This window comes from Apodemus sylvaticus, chromosome 7 (assembly GCF_947179515.1).
Source record: "Apodemus sylvaticus chromosome 7, mApoSyl1.1, whole genome shotgun sequence".
NCBI lineage: Eukaryota > Metazoa > Chordata > Mammalia > Rodentia > Muridae > Apodemus > Apodemus sylvaticus.
This window is the reverse complement of record NC_067478.1, coordinates 35566423-35572796: the sequence shown is the minus strand read 5'-3', so window position 1 is coordinate 35572796 and position 6374 is coordinate 35566423. Positions and strand designations below refer to the sequence as shown.

At 38.5% G+C, this 6374-nt stretch overlaps 1 pseudogene; it reads left to right on the top strand.

The window, feature by feature from the left end:
* The first annotated feature begins 5486 nt into the window (after positions 1 to 5486).
* Positions 5487 to 5920, top strand: LOC127688737 (bcl-2-related protein A1-like; annotated as a pseudogene).
* Positions 5921 to 6374: the final 454 nt, after the last annotated feature.

Here is a 6374-nt window from a genome sequence, read left to right as displayed (position 1 = left end):
CTACAATTTGCTGCATACAGGAGACACACCTCAGTGTCAAAGATAAAAACTACCTTAGAGTAAAAGGCTGGAAGACAATCTTACAAGCCAATGGTCACTGGAAACGAGCAGGAGTAGCCATTCTAATATCAGATAAAATTGACTTTCAACCTAAAGTCATCAAAAGAGACACAGAAGGACACTTCTTGCTGGTCAAAGGAAAAATCCTCCAAGAAGAACTTTCACTTCTGAACATCTATGCGCCAAATGCAAGGGCACCCTCATTCATAAAAGAAACTTTACTAAAGCTCAAAGCACACATTGCACCTAACACAATAATTGTGGGGGACTTCAAAACTCCACACTCCTCAATGGACCAATCGGGAAAACAGAAACTAAATAGGGACACAGTAAAACTAATTGAAGCTTTGGACCAATTGGATTTGACTGATATTTATAGAACATTTCACCCTAAAGCAAAAGAATATACATTTTTCTCAGAACCTCATGGTACCTTCTCCAAAATCGACCATATAATGGGTCACAAGGCAAACCTCAACAAATATAAGGTGATATAACTAATCCCATGCCTCCTATCAGATCACTATGGTGTAAGAGTGGTTTTCAATAGGAACAAAAACAACAGAAAGCCCACATACACATGGAGGCTGAATAATACTCTACTCAATGACACCTTGGCCAAAGAAGAAATCAAGAAAGAAATCAGAGACTTTTTATAATTTAATGAAAATGAAGGCACAACATACCCAAATCTTTGGGACACAATGAAAGCAGTGCTAAGAGGAAAACTCATAGCTCTGAGTGCCTCCAAAAAGAAAATGGAGAGAGCATACTCTAGAAGCTTAACGACACACCTGAAAGTCCTGGAACAAAAAGAAGCCAATTCACCCAGGAGGAGTAGAAGACAGGAAATCATCAAACTCAGGTCTGAAATCAATCGAATGGAAACAAAGAGAACTGTACAAAGAATCAACGAATCCAGGAGCTGGTTCTTTGAGAAAATCAACACAACCAGGAGCTGGTTCTTTGAGAAAATCAACAAGATAGATAAACCTTTAGCCAGACTGACCAAAGGGCACAGAGAAAGTATCCAAATTAACAAACTTAGAAATGAAAAGGGAGATATAACAAGGGATACTGAGGAAATACAAAAAATCATCAGATCCTACTTCAAGAGCCAATACTCAACACAACTGGCGAATCTGGAGGAAATGGACAATTTCCTTGACAGATACCAAATACCAAAATTAAATCAGGACCAAATAGATCATCTAAGCAGTCCCATAACGCCTAAAGAAATAGAAGGAGTCATAGAAAGTCTTCCAACCAAATAAAGCACAGGACCAGATGGTTTCAGTGCAGAATTCTATCAGACCTTCAAAGAAGAGTTAACACCAATACTCTTCAAACTATTCCACAAAATAGAAACAGAAGGAACACTACCCAATTCCTTCTACGAAGCCACAATTACTCTGATACCAACACCGCACAAAGATCCAACAAAGAAAGAGAACGTCAGACCAATTTCCCTTATGAACATCGATGCAAAAATACTCAATAAAATTCTTGCCAACCAAATCCAAGAACACATCAGAACGATCAGCCACCATGATCAAGTAGGCTTTATCCCGGGAATGCAGGGTTGGTTCAATATACGGAAATCCATCAGTGCAATCCACTACATAAACAAACTCAAAGAAAAAAACCACATGGTCATTTCATTGGATGCTGAAAAAGCATTTGACAAAATTCAGCATCCTTTCATGCTTAAAGTCTTGGAAAGAACAGGAATTCAAGGCCCATGCCTAAACATAGTAAAAGCAATATACAGCAAACCGGTAGCCAGCATCAAACTAAATGGAGAGAAACTTGAAGCAATCCCACTAAAATCAGGGACTAGACAGGGCTGACCCCTTTCTCCTTATCTTTTCAATATTGTACTTGAGGTATTAGCTCCAGCAATTCGACAACATAAGGAGGTCAAAGGGATACAAATTGGAAAGGAAGAAGTCAAACTATCATTATTTGCAAATGACATGATAGTCTAACTCAGTGAAACAAAAAACTCCATTAGAGAACTCCTACAGCTGATAAACAACTTCAGCAAAGTGGCAGGTTATAAAATCAACTCAAGCAAATCAGTGGCCTTCCTATACTCAAAGGATAAGCAGGCTGAGAAAGAAATTAGGGAAATGACCCCCTTCACAATAGCCACAAACAGTATAAAGTATCTTGGGGTGACTCTTACCAAACATGTGAAAGATCTGTATGACAAGAACTTCAAGACTCTGAAGAAGGAAATGGAAGAAGACCTCAAAAAAATGGGTAAACCTCTCATGCTCATGGATCGGTAGAATTAATATAGTTAAAATGGCCATTTTGCCAAAAAGCAATATACAGATTCAATGCAATACCCATCAAAATCCCAACTCAATTCTTCACAGAGTTAGAAAGAGCAATTCTCAATTTCATCTGGAATAACAAAAAACCCAGGATAGCTAAAACTATTCTCAGCAACAAAAGAAAGTCTGGGGGAATCAGTATCCCCGACCTCAAGCAATACTACAGAGCAATACTGTTAAAAACTGCATGGTTTTGGTACAGTGACAGGCAGGAGGATCAATGGAACAGGATTGAAGATCCAGAAATGAACCCACACACCTATGGCCACTTGATCCTCGACAAAGAGGCTGAAAACATCCAATGGAAAAAAGATAGCCTTTTCAACAAATGGTGCTGGTTCAACTGGAGGTCAGCATGCAGAAGAATGCGAATTGATCCATCCTTGTCTCCTTGTACTAAGCTCAAATCCAAATGGATCAAGGACCTCCACATAAAGCCAGACACTCTGAAGCTAATAGAAAAGAAACTGTGGAAGACCCTTGAGGACCTCGGTACAGGGAGAAAGTTTCTGAACAGAACACCAATAGTGTATGCTCTAAGATCAAGAATTGACAAATGGGACCTCATAAAATTACAACGTTTCTGTAAGGCAAAGGATACCATCAAAAGGACAAATCGGCCACCAACAAATTGGGAAAAGATCTTCACCAATCCTACATCAGATAGAGTGCTAATATCCAATATATATAAAGAACTCAAGAAGTTAGACTCCAGAAATCCAAACAACCCTATTAAAAAATCGGGTACAGAGTTAAACAAAGAATTCTCACCTGAAGAACTTCAGATGGCGGCGAAGCATCTTAAAAAATGCTCAACTTCATTAGTCATTAGGGAAATGCAAATCAAAACAACCCTGAGATTTCACATTACACCAGTAAGAATGACTAAGATTAAAAATTCAGGAGACAGCAGGTGTTGGCTAGGATGTGGAGAAAGAGGAACACTCCTCCACTGCTGGTGGGGTTGCAAATTGGTACAACCACTCTGGAAATCAGTCTGGCGGTTCCTCTGAAAACTGGGCACCTCACTTCCAGAAGGTCCTGCTATACCCCTCCTGGGCATATACCCAGACGATTCCCCACTATGTAATAAGGATACATGCTCTACTATGTTCATAGCAGCCCTATTTATAATTGCCAGATGCTGGAAAGAACCCAGGTATCCCTCAACAGAAGAGTGGATGCAAAAAATATGGTATATCTACACAATGGAGTACTATTCAGCCATTAAAAACAATGAATTCATGAAATTCTAAGGCAAATGGATGGAGCTAGAGAACATCATACTAAGTGAGGTAACCCAGACTCAAAAGGTGAATCATGGTATGCACTCACTAATAAGTGGATATTAACCTAGAATACTGGAATACCCAAAACATAATCCACACATCAAATGAGGTACAAGAAGAAAGGAGGAGTGGCCCCTTGTTCTGGAAAGACTCAGTGATGCAGTATTTGGGAAAACCAGAACGGGGAAGTAGGAAGTTGTGCGTGTGAGGACAGGGGGAGAGAAGGGGGCTTACGGGACTTTCGGGGAGTGGGGAAATCATTTGAAATGTAAATAAAAAATGAATCGAATTAAAAAAAAAAAACTTAAAATGAGAGGAAAAAAAATAAGACAACTATTTGTTGGGTCCAGACTTAAGGCAATTGGTAGAGCGAGAAAAAGATATGGAAAAGGTACCCTGACCATAGAGGAGTGTTAAAATTCTTAAGCCACATTATTTGATCACTCTTTCAGAAATTCTGAGCATCATAGGACTGTGAGAGAGGGCGAAACAATCCTCGTTTCATTGTGGTGGTTCTTAGGATACTCAAATACCATTAGAGGCCAGAAAGGAGTTCTGGCCTGTGATCTGTGAGCTAACAGAAATAGTCACAGGGGACTTTTGCACTGTAAGATATTTCTCCCATGAATTCTAACCATATACATGATATACAAAGATATTTTAAGGACTAGAGAAGTGACTCAGGAAGTAAGAACACTTGCTACTGATTCAGGGATCCTGGTTCCATCTGAGTACCTGCATCAGGTTGCCTGTAACTCATGTTCTCAGGGATCCAACACCCTCTTCTAACTTATTTGGGTGACACATACATACACTCATGCAAATGCAAAGAAAATATAAATGAATTCTTAAAAAGTATGCACTGAGTATGTACTAAAACTGGATCATTTTCTTTTTTTATTTCATGGGTATTATTAGTAAAGTAGCCATATTTCTTTAATACTATTATTAAATAATAATACTGCTGATTCAAGCTTGCAGAAAATTATATAATATAGGCACAAACTTATTGTTCACTATGCAAAGTTTATCCTTGTGTTACCAAATACTGATTTCTCTGCCCTCTTGTTTCAATCCAATACAGCATTGTAATGTTTCTGCCAAGAATCTCCTGTCCTAAGTTTGTGTAAACAGTTCCTACCATTTATACTCTGCCTTGTCAATAAAAGTGGATCACACAATGACAGACAGAAGAAAGAATACAGCAGAACATTCTCCTCCCAGGGGAGGAGGAGAAGAAGAAAAGAAGGCAGATGGAGCCACAAGGAGGAAAGAGAGCAGATATCATAAGACTTCAGCTGCAACACAGAAGGCCCTAAAGGGGATTTTGGTTGGGAGGTATCAAAATTCATTTAGAGAATTAAAATAGATAATTGACTGACATGGTATTGAGATAAAGCTTGAAAATAAATCTTGGTCTCTCTGTGCAGTTATTGGGGAACTAGATAGGTTAAAGAAAAACAGCCACTGTATTCATTTACAGCATACATTTATATTAAAATTACCATTTAAAACTGGTGCCCCACTTTAGGCGCCAATTATAAATATTACTTTTCTACATGCATTTATATTAAAACTAATGTTTACACTATAGGAAATGTTATCATCTAAAACCTAACCTCTCTCTTCTTCAACACTCTCTTAATCTCTGTTATGAGTTATGATGTGTATCTTAGTTAACATTTATATTGTTGTGACAAAAGTCTATGACCAAAAATCAGGTTGTCGAGGAAAGGGTTTATTTGGATTATACTGATATATTTCTCTGTCCTCCCCTGACAAGCCATATCTTTGCAGTCCTCCTCGGCCTCTAGGTGGACAGCTCCAGTCAGCTCTGCCAGGGAAGATGACAGCCTATGAGTTCATGGATATCCACTCCCTGGCTGAGAACTATCTTCAGTATGTCCTGCAGGCACCTGCCTTTGAATCGGTTCCAAGCAAAACATCCAGAGTGCTACAGAGTCGCTTTCTCCATTCAGAAGGAAGTTGAAAAGAAGCTGAAGCTATTCTTGGATGACTTTCACATGGAATTCATAGATATGCCAGAATAATATTCAACCAAGTGATGGAAAAAGAATTTGAAGATGGCATCATTAACTGGGGAATGATTGTAAGTATATTTGCCTTTGGGGGTGTTCTCCTCAAAAAACTTCCACAAGAACAGATGGCCCTGGATGTAGGTGCTTACAATCAAGCTTCCAGTTTTGTGGCAGAATTCATAATCAATAACACAGGAGAATGGATATGGCAGAATGGAGGCTGGGTATGTGTGATGACATATACATTATTTATATATATAAAATGAAGAATAGGAATGTAAAGTTTCCTTACTAATTAAAACAACAAAATAACAATCAAAGGATTCCAGTCTGTTTGTATGCCTTATTTTGAGATGCTCTTAATTAAAATTAAACAAAACAAAAATCCCCTGGGTCATTTCCAGTGGCCCCTACTGGAAATGTTTTCTTAAAGATTTTAAAATTAAGATTTATACATTTATTTTATGTATGAGAGCACACAGTAGCTGACTTCAGACACACCAGAAAAGGGTATCAGACTCTATTACAGATTGTTGTGAGCCAGCATGTGGTTGCTGGAATTTTAAATTAGGACCCCTGGAAGAGCAATCAGTGCTCTTAACTTCTGAGCTATCTCTCTAGCCTGTTCCCCTTTTTTTATAGTC